The sequence below is a fragment of the Haematobia irritans genome, chromosome 3 (assembly GCF_050003625.1).
Source record: "Haematobia irritans isolate KBUSLIRL chromosome 3, ASM5000362v1, whole genome shotgun sequence".
NCBI classification, from domain to species: Eukaryota; Metazoa; Arthropoda; class Insecta; order Diptera; family Muscidae; genus Haematobia; species Haematobia irritans.
Window position 1 is genome coordinate 160,640,225 of NC_134399.1, and position 18,732 is coordinate 160,658,956.

Sequence of the window (18,732 nt, forward strand, 5' to 3'; positions counted from 1 at the left end):
ATGGTGGTTAAGTGGTATGGTCATATAATAATTGAATTCATAACAATTTTTCGCTATGCTTTTCATTTGTCTTATTCTACTACTAAAGAGCGTGAAAAATTGTTATCCCAATGGAAGAACAAGACCAACAAAAAAACATGGTGAAATTAAGGAAAATTTTCTTTAATGTTTTTTTTTGGTTTTAAGTGGCTATGAAATATTTAACTGTGTGAACACGAAAGATGTGGCATTTGGGATTGCATATGGTAGATGGTTACAATCGTAACTAAAAAGGATGTTTTTTAAGCATCTTATAATTTAGATATTCAATGATTATTGCCAATGTAGTTTTAATGTGGACAAAACGACACCACTGGAAATTGGATACAATACAATTATTTGGCATGAAAATAAAAATTAAGTGAATATATGACATATGTGCACTAAAAAATATTGACCTAATAGAAAAGATTATTCAACCTAAATGTTCCATTAAAAAGTAAGTCAATCCCACGGCGGCGGGTTCTACGCACCGGATTGACCCGATGGATACCAGCCATCGGCCAGCGGCTGCCGCCTCAGTGTACGTGGTGTCTCGTCCGTTTTTTCGTGTTGGAGAAGGTGCATCCCGGGGAGCCTTCTCCGCCTGCTTTTGGTCCGAGCCGGGATAGAGGAAAACCCCGGACCATGGTACTGTGCCGTCTGCCGAAATCGAATTCACCATCGCTCGGTTTCGGTGAGGTGTAACCAGTGCATGGAATGGGTGCAATTCCGGAACTGCTCCGGCCTAACATCGCTGCGGGAGTTTGGTCAAACTGACTTCGTGGCAGGATGCTGTGCCAATGACAGCAGCAGTGGGTCATCTGATTATGTGACCCCACCGACTTCTCCCGCACAACAATATTCTCCGCCGCAACATCTTACACCGAATATTGTTGTACCAGTTCCGGAGAGTGCATAATTTTTGCAATTTAATTGCAACGGGCTCCGTGGTAAGATTAGTGAGATCGTAGACTTTATGAATCGGAAAAGGATAAGGGTCGCGGCGATCCAGGAAACAAAGCTGAATCCCACATGCAGCCTACGACATTGTGATGGGTACAATGTCCTACGGAAGGATCGCACAAGAAATGGAGGTGGTGGCCTGGCTTTCATATTACACCGTTCCGTGCAGTATAGACCTATCACGCTTGTGCTAGACACTAATGACCCGTACATGGAATGTATGGGGGTAGCAGTTAAGTGTGGGGCTGCCGAGATAGAGCTATACAATGTGTACATACCGCCGGTTGGTAGCTGTGCTCCTGGTTATAGCCCAAACATTGAGTGGTTGTTGAGCGGGCATAACCGATTGGTTCTAGGAGATTTTAATGCCCACCATGAACTTTGGCATTCTCTCCTGGGTAATGACCAGAGGGGCATAGCTTTGGCAGAGCAGATAGACGACTCCACATTTTGCACGGTGAACGAAGAGGCCCCCACGAGAATTATGGGTGACTGCAGCAGTTCGCCAGATTTATCGTTAGCATCGCCTGGTCTGATAAATGACGTCTCCTGGCAACCCGTCATTTCATTGGGTTCGGACCACCTCCCCATAATTCTCACCATCAACCGACCCTCCGATTTCATAACCTCTGAACGCCGGACGTTTATTAATCAAAAGAAAGCCAACTGGAAAGGCTTCAGAGAATACACCGATCGCCGCTCCAGTGAGCTCCCGTCCCCCTCACATGTTCATGTTGCCCAGAGGGAGTTCCGGGACATCATCAACGCAGCAGCCGGTCGCTTCATACCCGCTGGTCGAATTGCCCAAGTGAGGCCCAACTTCCCAGCCGAAGCGGCGGGACTCGCAGACGAGCGTGATGAACGCCGTCGTGCTAACCCTGCTGATCCTAGAATCAGAGAACTAAATCTAGAGATTAGTAAGATAGTCGACGAGCACAAGCGGAACACTTGGTTAGAGCACCTGAAGCAATGTAACTTAGGAACAGGAACTGGTAAATTGTGGTCAACAGTTAGAGCCCTCCACAAGGGATGATGGGATTTCAGTCACCTTTGGCGACGTGACTGTGACTGATCCGAAGAGGTGCGCCAAATACTTCAACCGACAGTTTGTCGAGCATCCCGAGAGTGATAGAGCGAAAAGGAGAGCCACCCGTCGTGTACGTGGTCTCCGAGCCGATGACACACCACAATTTACTGCAGCCGAAGTTACCAATGTCATCAACAGCGCGAAACCATCTAAGGCGGTGGGCCCTGACGGAATTTCAATGCTAATGCTGAAGCATCTGGGAATACTGGGAGTTGAGTACCTGACCAGACTCGTCAATTTGTCTTTGGAATCACACATTATACCCGATGTCTGGAAAATGGGAAGGGTGATTCCACTACTGAAACCGGGCAAAGATTCGAGCAAAGGTGAATCGTACAGACCGATATCCCTTCTTTCGCCAGTAGCCAAGACACTTGAGGCATTACTCCTCCCCAGCCTTGTGGAGAATTTTCCAGCTGCCCACCATCAACATGGATTCCGTAAGGTACATAGTACGACAACAGCCTTACATGCCATTTCGACACATATTAATAAGGGACTTAACCAGCCCAGGCCGTGTCACAGGACGGTCCTCGTGGCGCTTGACCTATCGAAAGCATTCGATACGGTCAATCATGCCACATTATTTGAGGACATCGAGAATACGTTCCTACCGGCAGGAGCGAAGCGTTGGGTGCTGAATTATATGTGTGGACGCCAGTCGTACGTGGAATTCAGGGACAGAAAGTCAAGACCGCGTAGAGTTAAACAGGGAGTTCCCCAAGGTGTGGTGATATCTCCGGCACTGTTTAACCTCTACATGTCCTCGATTCCACCCCCTCCTGACGGCGTCGAGATTGTATCATATGCGGATGACTGTACAATCTTGGCATTTGGGCCCAATGTTGATGACATTTGCGATCGGTTGAACGTCTACATAGCTAATCTTACCAGTTATTTCACTGCGAGAAACTTGAGGATATCCCCCACCAAATCCTCAGCCACACTATTTACTACATGGACGGCAGAAGTGCGCAGGCAGTTGAATATCAGAGTAATAATTCCGACCACAAATTACCCCAAGATTCTTGGGGTCACATTCGACAGCCTTTTTAGGTCATCTGCCCATGCCACTGCAATTTGTAATAAGCTCCGTGGTAGAAACAAGGTCCTCAAGTCACTAGCCGGCAGTACTTGGGGTGCGGACAAAGAAACCTTGCTAACTACTTATAAGACAATTGGCCGGTCAGTGGTAAACTATACAGCGCCAGTGTGGACACCGCAGACCAGTGATACGCAGTGGAATAACATACAAACCTGCCAGAACTCTGCTCTTAGAACTGCGACTGGGTGTCTCCGCAGCACATCCCTGGATCACCTTTATGTGGAGACAAAGATCATCCCTGTGCGAAGACACAACTACATGTTGTCAAAGCAGTATCTCCTGGGTTGTTATCGCAGTAATCATCCAAACCACCATCTTATGGATACACAACCACCACCCAGGAACGTAAGGGTTGATATACATAATCTAGAGCGCGAGATCCAGCGCTATAAAAGAGAGCCTCTAGATCAAGCAGCGTACCAGGCAGGTTTGAACAGGATTCATGAGGATACTGTAGCTGAAGCTACAAGGTTAATCCTGTTCTTGGAGTCCGACCACCGCCCATAGCACCGGAGGAAAGAGACCTCCCACGGCAGACTAGGGTAGTTTTGGCCCAATTAAGATCAGGCAAGTGCAGCCGCCTCAATTCCTACTTATCGGTGATTGATAGCAGCGTAGCTGACGTTTGTCCAATTTGCAACCAAGGGCCACACGACACGCGTCATCTTTTCTCTTGCCCAGCCAAACCAACCCGACTTACCACCAGATCACTCTGGACACACCCCATCTTAGTCGCAGAGTTCCTTGATCTGCCAACAAGCTGATGTACCAAGCGTATAACATGAAATGGATGAGATCACAATAAACTGTTACAACAACAACAACAACATTAAAAAGTAAGTATTTATTTATTAGCGTATTCCATTAGGAACGTAAGCTATTTATATAGAAACTCCATCTTACTCTATCCGAAGCAATATATCTTAACTCGTTAAAACTTTTTCCAGTTTCATTAAGAATAGTTCTTCCCCAAGTGGTTTTTGGTCGTCCTCTGCTACGCGTACCCTGAGGGTTCCAACTCAGTGTTTCATGGCATATATCGTCAAAAGGTTTACGGAGTGTGTTACCGATCCGTTTGTATTTTCTTCTTTTTATTTGATTGATCATCTTGCTCATCTTGCTGGGCCAGTTGCAATAGATCTTTATTTGAGATTGTCCTTGGCCGCCAACTTTTTGAAATATTCCTCACTGCAAGTTTTCAGTGAAAACTTGCAGTTTATTTTTGATATGCTCGTTTACTAATCATGTCTCGGATCCATATAATAAAACTGACTTAACACAGGCGTTCTAAATCTGAAGTTTTGTCTATGGAAAAATCGCACCAGAGTTCCAAATATTTGTTAAGTTGCAGTATGCGCTTCTAGCTTTTTGAATGAGCATATCTACATCATCAGTCGCTCCGCCAGTTTGATTAATTTGACTTAACAAGCATACTCTTCGTTTTATCAGCATTTATGCGTAGGCCAAATTTTGCTGCGTGTTTACGAGGGCGCTTCGGAAACTTCTTAGCCTATCAATGAAAGAGAATAGTTAGTTTTTCAAAACTATTTTTATTTTTCAATATAATCTCCTGAAACTTCAATACACTTAGTCCAACGCTTTTCTAGCAATTCTATCCCTTGATTAAAGTAGTTTTCCTCAAGGTCTTCAAAATAATGGTTTACAAATATAATTGCATCTTCATTTAAGGTAAAACGCCAGCAAGGAATTTTTTTTAGATTTGGGAACAAGTAAAAGTCACTTGGAGCTAAATCAGGAGAATAAGGTGGGTGGTCAAGCAACTCGTACTTTAATTCGTTGATTTTAGCCATTGTTAAAACACTCTTGTGCGCTGGTGCGTTGCAAAAATCAAAAATATCACTGTACTAGTTTTTAAAAAAGGTTGATTTCGTTTTACAAACAACACTTAATTTATGTTAAATCAAAAGGAATTTTTAAAAAACGTTATATTTCCAAGAAGTTATGAGCATTCAAAGTTAATAGTTCTAGTAAAGAAAATATCGATATATAAAAATTACCCAAATTTAATTCGGTAAGTTAAAATAAAAATTGTCGGTAAAGCAGTATAATTTAGGATTGGATAAACGTGTTAGGTTAGGTTAGGTTAGGTTAGGTGGCAGCCCGATGTATCAGGCTCACTTAGACTATTCAGTCCATTGTGATACCACATTGGTGAACTTCTCTCTTATCACTGAGTGCTGCCCGATTCCATGTTAAGCTCAATGACAAGGGACCTCCATTTCATAGCCGAGTCCGAACGGCGTTCCATATTGCAGTGAAACCACTTTGAGAAGTTTTGAAACCCTCAGAAATGTAACCAGCATTACTGAGGTGGGATAATCCACCGCTGAAAAACTGTTTGGTGTTCGGTCGAACCAGGAATCGAACCCACGACCTTGTGTATGCAAGGCGGGCATGCTAACCATTGCACCACGGTGGCTCCGTGTTAGAATATTATGATATGGCAACTCGCTATTTTGGCTCGTTTGGTGGATCATATGGGGTTTACCGTTACCGTTAATGTAAATAAAAAGCGAAAATCGAAGTTTGTTAAAAACATTCAAGTTCAGTGGAGTGTAAAAAAAAACACCACAAAACACTTTTTTAATATTTTAATATAATATTTGGGCAAGTGTGTAGAGTATAAAAAATTTAGTTTCGCGTCCCCGTTCATCCCCCTTTCATTATTCTTTAAATTATCAGTGTCGAGACAGGTGGAAATTCGAATTTTTTTTAATATTTGGCTTAAGCATCGTACTCCAAGTGCTGCCCAGGGAGAAATAATTGCTTATTTAGAAGAAGAGTTAAAGTTGAAAGTAAATGAGAAAATGATTAAAGAAATTCAATTTATATTCATCATGCCAGAACAAATAGTCGCGAGTCAACCAATAAAGATTTAATTGAAAGAATGATTTTGCAGTCTGAACCAAATATTACTATTCATAGAAAAGCAAATACTAAGAAGACTAAGAATTATAATGAAATAACTCAATTTCTTATCCAAAGTGAATCCAATACTGAGGAATGTTCTGAAACTATAATTGCAGAAAAATTTTTGAGTCAGTACGAATCGAGTGATACGGATTATGATAGCTTTAGTGAATAAGGAAAAACATTTAGTTTTATTTATTTAATCATTTCCTTAATATTTTGTTAATCAATAATAATAATTGGCAAATGAAAAAAATATATTTAGAAAATGAGTTTCTTATTTGGCATCAAGGACATATGGGATGTAGACGTATTTTGTAAGATAATTAATTTAAATTAAATATACTAATCAAAAATTCATCAATGACAAATCAAGCCAACTTTGGTTCAATTCCAACAACAATTTTGGAAAATATAAATTTTTGTTGATTTCAGGATATGGGAGGTGGGCGTGTTCTTTGAGATAATTTCATAAAACTCACCACAGTTATCAGTAATATATCAGAGATAAATCGATCCAAATTTGGTTCAATTTCAAGAACAATTTTGGAAAATATAAGGTTTTTTCATTTCAGGATATATGGGAGGTGGGCGATTCCTTGGGCCGATTTTCGCAAAACTTCGTTTTTTTTCCTTTCCTACTTATAATAATAATGTGTACCAATTTTCATTCTTCTAGGATAACTCCTTCTATTTTTGGCCGCCGTTTATATGAAAACACGACACTGTGCGTTGTCTTGATGAAAAATTATTTTTTTGTGTTGTAAGCCAGGACGTTTTTCTCGAAATTGTACATTTAATTGATAAAAGGTTGCAATAGTACTCTGAATTTATTGTTTTGCCCTTTTGCAGATAGTCAATCAATAAAAATACCTTTGAAGTCCCAAAAAACCGTTGCCATAACCTTACCAGCCGACTGAATTGGTTTTGCCTTCTTTGGGGCACTTCCTCCAGCTTGAGTCCATTATTTGGATTGTTCTTTTGTCTCTGGAGTATAGTGGTGGATCCATGTCTCATCAACAGTTATAAAACGACACTTAAAATCCATTTTATTTCGCTTAAAAAGATCCAAACAAGCTTGAGAAATGTTCATTCTTATGCGTTTTTGATCGACTGTTAACAAATGGGGTAACCATCTTGCAGAAAGCTTTTTCATCTGTAGTTCTTCATGCAAAATTAAATGGACTCAATCATTTGAGATGCCCATGATATTAGCAATTTCACGCACTTTTATTCGTCGATCATTTAATACCATATCATGTACTTTGGCTACAATTTCTTTTGTTGTTTTTAGACGTCCAATACGTGGTTCATCTTCAATGCTTGTACGACCACGTTTAAATTCAGCAACCCAATTTTTTACTGTTGCATATGAAGGAGCACTTTCACCTAAAACATTCACCATAGCATTATGAATTTCTTGTCCCGATAAACCTTTTTAATGTAAATATTTAATGACAGCGTGCATTTCTAATTTTCCATTGTAAAAAAATTTCGGATGCGTCTTTTTTGAACAACTGTTTCTATATGAAGGAGTTGCCAAATCGAAACAAAATTTAACATGTGTTCATAACAGAGATGGAAGTTTCGAAAACACTTAACCTCGCTTTTTGTGCTAGGCTAAGAAGTTTCCGAACTGCCCTCGTAGATAGTTCGTTGATTTTGCATTGCATGTTTTCTGTATTTGTTGCGAGTAACACGATGTCATCGGCATATTCTAGATCTTCAAGATTGTGGTGCAGTCTCTATGGGATGCCTTTGTTTTGGTTTGTGGAGTATGACAATATTTCGTCGAGTGTGGTTATAAAAAGGTGTGGGGAAAGCAGGCATCTTTATTTTACTCCACTGATGGTTTTGAAGGGTTCGCTGATTTTGCCCTTATGAAAAACTCTCATTGTTGAATCGGTGTATTGAGCCTTTATAAGGTTAATTATTTTTTCCGGCACGTTTTTGTTCCGGAGGGCTTCCCAGATCTTGTTTCTATTTACGGCATCGAACGCCTTTTCAAAATCGATAAATGTTAGATATAACACTGAGTTGAACTCATTACACTGTTCTATTATTAATCGTTAACTATTTATCTGATCGACACAAAACCGATTAGGTCTGAACCGGCCTGTTCTTTGCGGAGACATTTGTCTAATGGATCAAGTATGCGTCAACGTTTAATCCTGTTAAAGATTTTACATATAGATGGTGTTAAAGCTATGCCTCTCCAGTTGCTGCATAGTTTAAGGTCCCCTTTCTTGGGTATTTTTACTATCAGACTTTCTTTCCATTCTGAGGGGTTCGATTCTGTACGCCATATCTTGTCTATCAGTGGACTAAGTATTTCTGTGAAATATTCTGGGTCGCATTTATAAAACTCTGCTGGTAGATTGTCGATGCCTGCTGCTTTACCGTTCTTCAATTGATTTATTGCTAGTTTTATTTCATTCTTTGATGGTGTGTCTATGACTATATTTTCAATAAATCGGATATTGGGAGGGTGTAGAATGACGTTGTCGTCTAAACCACTATCAGGTTCCGTAGTGTAATTTAGAATACTTTCGAAATGTTCCTTCCATCTCATGAGTTGAGCATCTACGTCTGTAAGGATGACTCCGTTTCTGTCTTTGATTGGCATGTCACTGTATTGCTTTTTCACCGAAAGTTTTTTGGTTTTGTCAAAACCGTCTTTAAGTCCCCACGACTTGTTGCTGCCTCGGCTTCGGCAGCCATTGAGTTTACAAAACTGAGTTTATAATTTCTGGCTTGCTTCTTCACTCTTTTAATAAGCTCTTTTAATTTAATTTGCATTTCAAATTGTTTTAAATGATATCTTTCACACAGACATTTTACACAGAAAATAATATTATAATTTCTGAGCTAACAATAAATTGTTGTTACAGAAAATTTTTAAGTTCAACAAAATTTTTGGTGATATAACAAAATTGGTTGATAAAGTGACTAAAATCGTAATTGTATTTACAAATTACGTTGTTAGCTCAAATTTAAACATAATTTTAATTGTATTGACAATCAAATTAATTGATATTTTTTTGTTTGTATATTGATATTACGCCGCTCTGAAAAAAAGCATGCCCGGTTCCAAAGATTTTGTCTTTACTTTTACAATTTTGGTATTGATTCCGAGCCAAAGAAGCGGAGAATACAAGTAAGGATACTTTGAAGACACAATTCTCTTTTAAATTTGGGTTTTGTGTACTTGATTCTAGGAAGCAAATTGTAAATTTTCGTTTTTCCAGCTTTTTTCTTCATATGCTATCAAAGTCCTTTAAAAAGGAATTAACGACAATTTTATTTTCCAAATTCAGACTCGACTTCCAGTAGAAATTATGCTATGTTTTAAGTAAAAAACGTCTTTAAAATAAGGTGTTGAAAAACATGTCCTATTTTAGAACGATTTTTTGTTTTGTAGTCAAGATGGAAAAAGGCAACAAATTTAAAGACAATTTCATTAATTGTAAAGATTTTTTCTGAATTATTAAAGTCAAGTAGATCTTATCCCAAAAATGTTTTCTTTCATGTTATGATACAAATTTTTAAGTCAAATCACTTAATTATAAGGACAATACGTCTTCATTAAAAAGTTTATTGACTTTTGGACAAGGACAAAATCTTTATATTAGAGAAATGCGTCTTCTATGCTAAGCTAAATTTGCGTTTGAATTTTAAGGACATAAAATCTTTGACCTCACGACAATATTTTTTTCAGTGTGATAACCATTCTTTATGTTCTTTTCGGATATGTTGACTATTCCTTCCCTTAAGGATTTTGGTAGTGATTCATAAAAATAAGGAAATTTTCCAGAGAGCTATCTAGTTTTAAATTTAGGCTCTATAAATTTACAATTAGGATACATACCTCATTTATCGAATTTCCGTTCTCTCTTTTCTATAAAAAATTTTGTCAAAATTGTATTTCTATAGAAAATTTTGTCAAAATTTTATTTCCGTAGAAAATTTTGTTAAAATTTTATTTCTATAGAAAATTTTGCCAAAATTTTATTTCTATAGAAAATTTTGCCAAAATTTTATTTCTATAGAAAATTTTGTCAAAATTGTATTTCTATAGAAAATTTTGCCAAAATTTTATTTCTATAGAAAATTTTGTCAAAATTGTATTTCTATAGAAAATTTTGTCAAAATTTTATTTCTATAGAAAATTTTGTCAAAATTTTATTTCCGTAGAAAATTTTGTTAAAATTTTATTTCTATAGAAAATTTTGTCAAAATTTTATTTCTGCAGAAAATGTTGTCCAAATTTTTTTTTCTGAAAAAAAAAAATTTTAAATGTTATTTCTGAATAAAATGTTGTTAACATTTTATTTCTGTAGAAAATGTTGTTAAAATTTTATTTCTATAGAAAATTTTGTCTAAATTTTTTTACTATAGAAAATTTTGTCAAAATTTTATTTCTGTGGAAAATTTTGTCAAAATTTTATTTCTATAGAAAATTTTGTCAAAATTTTTTTCCTATAGAAAATTTTGTCAATATTTTATTTTTATAGAAAATTTCCCCAAAATTTTATTTCTGTAGAAAATTTTGTCAAAATTTTATTTCTATAGAAAATTTATTTAAAATTTTATTTCTATAGAAAATTTTGTCAAAATTTTATTTCTATAGAAAATTTTGTCAAAATTTTATTTCAAAATTTTACATCTATAGAAAATTTTTGAAAATTTTTATTTCTATAGTAAATTCTTGCAAAATTTTATTTCTGTAGAAAATTGTACCCTTAATTGGAATATTTTACAAAATCTACCAAAACATCTAAAATTCTACCAATCTACCAAACAGAAAAAATCTACTATTTTTGGCAGAATTCTACCAACTGTGGCAACCATATTGACAAATGAGCTTGGAATAAAGCCATTGAAGTTCTAAAAATGTAAGAGCACAAAAATGTGAGACTGGGAAGAGCCAAGGAGCTGCTTCGCTTGCAAGAAAGTGGTCAGTTACCGATTTTGGTTTTCTTCAATGAAAATCCATTCCAAATTGAGCAGTTTATGTATGATCGTGTTTACTTACCAAAGAAGTCAGTTGATCAGCACTTTGTATTGGCCACCAGAACTCAAGTGGGGTTAGTGGTTCTGGTGGGGTCTCGCAATGCCCGGTGATCGCTCCCCGCTCTTTTTCAACTACCATGCAGTCAAAATAAATGCCCAATATTAGGGGGAAATGTACTAAAGAAATTACTGAAACCCTGAGCTGGCAAACATTCCAGCCGCAGACCATGGACTTAACAACAGTAGTCAACACCATCACACTCAGCACGCATCAAAAAATGGATTACAAAGGAGGTAACTCGTTTCATTTATACCACAGAATTTCCACAAGATATCCGGATCTTAATCCTTTCGACTTTTGCGTCTTGGGCATATTGGAGACTAAGGATAGCACTAAAAAACTCCCAACTGTGAAGATGTCGCTTCGCCAGAAATGGGCCAAAATACCGCAGAGCCATTTTCGGGCAGTGTATGATGACTTTGCTGGCCTTTTGAATGCCATAATGAGTAACCTATTCGAAACAAATCTAAACTAATTCTAAAATTTTAAAATATTTCTAACATTTTTTTACTTTTTTAAAAATAAAATTAAAAACACTTTGCTTTGTTGCATTACATACAATTTTTATTTGTTTTATTAACATGAAAAACACCGAAATAAAAAAAAGTTTTAAAACATCTATAAAAACCTATAAACCAAACTTGGAGACAATTGTTTCTAGTAGTAGATACCATTGGATGATGTTATGTCAAATGTGAAGTTCAAAGATCCTCTTTTGATCGTATGAATATGTCAGCATTAATGGACACAGCAACCAAGTGGCACATAAAAGTAGAGCAGCTTTTTACAGCTTTTTGACGTGAGTTTAAATAATCACCACTTTTAAAACAAGCAGATCTCAAAAACAGTTACCACAAACGAGGGATTATCTATAAACCTAACTTTACTGTGTTTTTAGGTGTTAAGGAAAAAATTTTGGATCTCCCTGATTATCAAATACTTACAATCAATGGCATTTTTCCAATATAACAAAACACGGAAATTTTAAAAATATTTTACCTTAAACATTTTTATTTTAATGTAATTTAAAGTAAAACATTTATTTTTTTGAAAACGAACTTTTAGACCAACGAAGTTTTTTTTGTTAAAGTTGTTTTTTTCAGGCTAAATTTTGAGGAAAGAATTATATTTGTGTGTGTAGCCTACATAGTCAAAAGTAATTATGAACTCAAAAAACAAATTATACTAATAATAAATAAAACAAAAAAAAAATACTTTTCTTTCATTCTGTACAAAGTTTTATACACATTATAAGGATTTTTTTTTATTTGGGATGTTTGGCCCAACACAGTAATACAATAAAAACGAAGTACATGAACATTTTTATTCTTTCCGGGTAAATACTTTCTGCCCATACAGAAATATAGGTCAGACAGATATTGGTATGACAAAAAAAAACTTTAGAAACTGTTTCGAAAATTTCCCAAAACTTTTTACTGAAAAGCTGTTGCGAATATGTAGGTTTTATCATCCCATCAATATGTAGTTGATGACGAAGCGCACACAGATTTTGAATTTCAGGCCAATCGGATAAAAATTGCGGTGTCTAGAAGCCCAAAAATTAGAAAATCGGCACACTTATTTATGCACCCCAAATACCTCTAGATTTTGAAATTCAGACAAATCGCATAAAAATTGCGATTACTAGACGCTAAGACCCCCAATCGGGGGGTTGGTGTATATGGTCTATATCAAAATCAGGACCAACATAGCCCATCTACGAACTTGACCTGCCTGCAGACAAAAGAAGAGTTTATGCAAAATGTCAGCAAAATCTTATTTCTATAGAAAATTTTGTCAAAATTTTATTTCTATAGAAAATTTTGTCAAAATTTTATTTCTATAGAAAATTTTGTCAAAAGTTTATTTCTATAGAAAATTTTGTCAAAATTTTATTTCTATAGAGAATTATGTGAAGTATTTTATTTCCATAAAAAATTTTGTCAAAATTTTATTTCTATAGAAAATTTTGTTTAAATTTTTTTTCTATAGAAAATTTTGTCAAAATTTTATTTCTAAAGAAAATTTTGTCAAAATTTTATTTCTATAGAGAATTATGTGAAGAATGTTATTTCCATAAAAAATTTTGTCAAAATTTTATTTCTATAGAAAATTTTGTCAAAATTTTATTTCTATAGAAAATTTTGTCTAAATTTTTTTTCTATAGAAAATTTTGTCAAAATTTTATTTCTATAGAAAGTTTTGTCAAAATTTTATTTCTACAGAAAATTTTGTCAAAATTTTATTTCTATAAAAAATTTTGTCAAAATTTTATTTCTATAGAAAAATTTGTCAAAATTTTATTTCTATAGAGAATTATGTGAAGTATTTTATTTCTATAGAAAATTTTGTCAACATTTTATATCTATAGAAATTTTTGTCAACATTTTATTTCTATAGAAAATTTTGTCAAAATTTATTTCTATAGAAAATTTTGTCAAAATTTTATTTCTATAGAAAATTTTGTCAAAATTTTATTTCTATAAAAAATTTTGTCAAAATTTTATTTCTATAGAAAATTTTGTCAAAATTTTATTTCTATAGAAAATTTTGTCAAAATTTTATTTCTATAGAAAATTTTGTAAAAATTTTATTTCTATAGAAAATTTTGTCAAAATTTTATTTCTATAGAAAATTTTGTCAAAATTTTATTTCTATAGAAAATTTTGTCAAAATTTTATTTCTATAGAGAATTATGTCAAAATTTTATTTCTATAGAAGAGAATTATGTCAAAATTTTATTTCTATAGAGAATTATGTGAAGAATGTTATTTCCATAAAAAATTTTGTCAAAACTTTATTTCTATAGAAAATTTTGTCAAAATTTTATTTCTATAGAAAATTTTGTCAAAGTTTTATTTCTATAAGATTTTATTTCTATGAGAGAATTATGTGAAGTATTTTATTTCTATAAAAAATTTTGTCAAAATTTCATTTCTATTGAAAAATTTGCAAAATTTTATTTCTACAGAAAATTTTGTAAACATTTTATTTCTACAGAAAATTTTGTCAAAATTTTATTTCTATAGAGAATTATGTAAAGAATGTTATTTCCATAAAAAATTTGTCAAAATTTTATTTCTATAGAAAATTTTGTCAACATTTTATTTCTATAGAAAATTTGTCAAAATTTTATTTCTATAGAAAATTTTGTCAAAATTTTATTTCTATAGAGAATTATGTCAAAATTTTATTTCTATAGAAAAATTTGTCAACATTTTATTTCTATAGAAAATTTTGTCAAAATTTTAGTTCTATAGAAAATTTTGTCAAAATTTTATTTCTATAGAAAATTTTGTCAAAAATTTATTTCTATTGAAGATTTTGTCATAATTTTATTCCTATAAAACATTTTGTCAAAATTTTATTCTTATTTTATTTCTATAGAAAATTTTATTCCTATTTTATTTCTATAGAAAGTTTTGTCAACATTTTATTTTCTATGGCAAATTTTGTCAACATTTTATTTCTATTGAAAATTTTGTCAAAATTTTATTTCTATAGAAAATTTTCTCAAAATTTTATTTCTATAGAAAATTTTGTCAAATTATGTGAAGAATGTTATTGTCAAATTATGTGAAGAATGTTATTTAATTTTGTCAAAATTTTATTTCTATAGAAAATTTTGTCAAAATTTTATTTCTATAGAAAAATTTGTCAAAATTTGATTTCTATTGAAGATTTTGTCATAATTTTATTCCTATAAAACATCTTGTCAAAATTTTATTCCTATTTTATTTCTATAGAAAGTTTTGTCAACATTTTATTTTCTATAGAAAATTTTATCAACATTTTATTTCTATAGAAAATTTTGTCAAAAATTTATTTCTATTGAAGATTTTGTAAAAAATTTTATTTCTATTGAAGATTTTGCCATAATTTTATTCCTATAAAATATTTTGTCAAAATTTTATTCCTATTTTATTTCTATAGAAAATTTTATTTCTATAGAAAGTTTTGTCAACATTTTATTTTCTATAGAAAATTTTGTCAACATTTTATTTCTATAGAAAATTTTGTCAAAATTTTATTTTATATAAAAAATTTGTCGAAATTTTATTTTCTATAGGAATTTTTGTCAAATTTCTTTTCAATAGAGTATTATCTCCCAATGTTATTTCCTATAGAAAATTTTGTCAACATTTTATTTTTTATACATAAATTTTGTACATAAGTTATTTTAAGGTGGGTACTATGTTTAGAATCTCCACCAAAACATAAATTCGAAGTGCAAACATATACTTGACGACGATTACAATTTTATAAAGTCATTTCAAATCATGATATTGATTGCGAACAATTTAAAAAAGCATCATTGATTTAAAAAAGTAATGGTGAAAATTACATGGCTTTCGGCGTGGAACATAGTACGAACCTCTATATAAAAAAAATTATTTCTATAGACAAATTTGTTGTTGTGCCGCCTGTGTTATAGTTTCAATTTTAAAATTTTATCATTTTTAAACTACATAGTAGAACTAATAGCATTTTCCACATTTATGCTACAAACTCAACCCCTTTATTTGGGTCATTGGTATTGAAATTCAATCATTTTCCGCAATGACGTCATAGCTGTCGTCTAGGGCCATTAGTCTTGCATTTTCTATTTATTTAGGCTGACGGACGGACGGACATAAGGATGTTAAAAAGTCACCAACAAATTCATATCAAAGAGCATTTATCAAGTCTTTATGATGTCTGGTATTTGACGACAATGAATCGTCACCGCCACCGCCACCCTCCCACTGTGTGCTATTATATTGAAAGTAACGAAAAAAAATTTTGTTAGTGTTATTTTTTTTTTTTATTCTATGGCTGTCAATAGAAATGATGTTTTACGCCTTGCCGTCAAGCGTTTTCATGTTAATTGCAAAGGGCTACAAATGCTCAGCAGTTGTGATGAGCGAGCATTTGTCACTTTCGTTCAAAAGTTCAATGAACTATCTGTCATAGAACGAACCATACAATTATCGCTTTCGTTTCTGCTGATAAGGAAGACAAATGAAGCATAAATAAAATGGAAAACGTTTCCATCTTTCTTCCAACTTGGCTAAAAACCAAAGCAAACAATTTAAGCGAATTCATCATCACCCCACAGCACCCTCTACACCCCATTGTGGGAGAAATGGAAGACGAAATGTTTAACATGGCAAATTGTAGTGATAGTCTGTGTCTGCAAGCAATTAAAGATATCTTGTCTTGGTGTAGGTGAAGGGGTTAAATTTCCCTTGTATGTTGTCTCAGATACTTACCCCAAGTCTAAAATGATGACAAATAATGGGTGTGCGAAAAATACTACGGTCCAAAATATTCATATATCATTCGTTATGTCTTCATAAACTAATTTTCAAATGAGACTGTAAACGAACATTTTGCAAAGGATCGAAACGACGGAAAATGAAGGGTTTGGAAACGAATGAAATGAGTTAAAATCGGTTAAGACATGGAGGAAAGTCGATTATTTACTCGGTTAGCAAAAAAAAAATTTGAAGGTTGTTCTAAAAGAGCAATTTTAAAAGCACTTATAAAAACGTTCTCCCAAAGATGTTATTTATTTTAACTACACAGGAAGTTCTTCTAATTCAATTTTTTATAACTCTTCTTTTCACATTTTTAATGGGTAATTTTTTGTTTCAAATAGATTAATAATAGAGTGAGAATTAATAAAATAAAACAAATTATTTAAATTTTGTCGACAAAAATGCTAAATCCATTCTAGAAAAATTGCGAATTTTTTTAAATATTTGAGGTCGTTTCAGACAAGCGTTAGAATGAAATGGTAGACATCTGTCCTATGACAAGCCCATGTTAAATTTATCGCTTCTGCGCCCATTTGGTACCACTTCCGGATCCAAAAAGAACAATTTCACTACTTATTTGGCGACGCTTTGGGGGCATTTATGTCATACCCACATAAAACTACCTACAGTCAAAAAAGCAGTGAACTCATACTGAAATAACTATTTACGTGATATTTAATTTTAGGATGTGCAATTGATAAAATATTAAGGGAAATTTCTTTAAAATAATGAAATTTTAATTAAACTAAAGTTTAGAATCTTTGCATCAAAAATATTTATACCCTGTGCCACACTGTGGAACAGGGTATTATAAGTTAGTGCATATGTTTGCAACACCCAGAAGGAGACGAGATAGACACATGGTGTCTTTGGCAAAAATGCTCAGGGTGGGCTCCTGAGTCGATATAGCCATGTCCGTCTGTCCGTGAAAACATTTTTGTAATCATTGTCTAGGTCGCAGTTTTAGTCCAATCGACTTCAAATTTGGCACAAGTATGTGTTTTGGCTCAGAATAGATCCCTATTGATTTTGGAACAAATCGGTTCAGATTTAGATATAACTCCCATATATATATTTCGCCCGATATGGACTTATATGGAACCAGAAGCCAGAGTTTTACCCTAATTTGCTTAAAATTTTGCACAAGAACAACAATTAGTACTATAGTCAAGTGTGCCAAATTTTATTGACATCGGTTTAGATTTAGATACAGCTCCCATATATATCTTTCGCCCGATATGGACTAATACGGTCCCAGAAGCCAGAATTTTACCCCAATTTGGTTGAAATTTTGCACTAGGAGTACAATTAGTAGTGTAGTCAAGTGTGCCAAATTTTATTGAAATCGGTTCACATTTAGATATAGCTCCCACATATATCTTTCGCCCGATATGGACTAATACGGTCCCAGAAGCCAGACTTTTACCCCAATGTGGTTGAAATTTTGCACTAGGAGTACAATTAGTAGTGTAGTCAAGTGTGCCAAATTTTATTGCAATCGGTTCAGATTTAGATATAGCTCCCATATATATCGTTCGCCCGATTTACACTCATATGACCACAGTGGCCAATTTTTTACTCCGATTTAATTGAAATTTTGCACAGGAAGTAGAATTAGCATTGTAGCTATGCGTGCCAAATTTGGTTGAAATCGATTCAGGTTTAGATATAGCTCCCATATATAGCTTTAGCCCGATTTACACTCATATGGCCACAGAGGCCAATTTTTTGCTCCGATTTAGTTGAAATTTTGCACAGGGAGTTGAATTAGCATTGTAGCTATACGTGCCAAATTTGGTTGAAATCGGTTCAGATTTAGATACATCTCCCATATATAGCTTTCGCCCGATTTACACTCATATGACCACAGAGGCCAATTTTTAACTCCGATTTAGTTGAAATTTTGCACAGGGACTAGAATTAGCATTATAGCTATGCGTGCCAAATTTGGTTGAAATTGGTTCAGATTTAGATATAGCACCCATATATATCGTTCGCCCGATTTAAACTCAAATGACCACAGTGGCAAATCTTTTACTCCGATTTAATTGAAATTTTGCACAGGAAATTTGGTTGAAAACGGTTCAGATTTAGATATATCTCCCATATATATGTTTTTCTGATTTCGACAAAAATAGTCAAAATACCAACATTTTCCTTGTAAAAGCGCCACTGCTTAGTCGAAAAGTTGTAGAAATGACTAATTTTCCTAAACTTCTAATACATATATATCGAGCTATAAATCATAAAT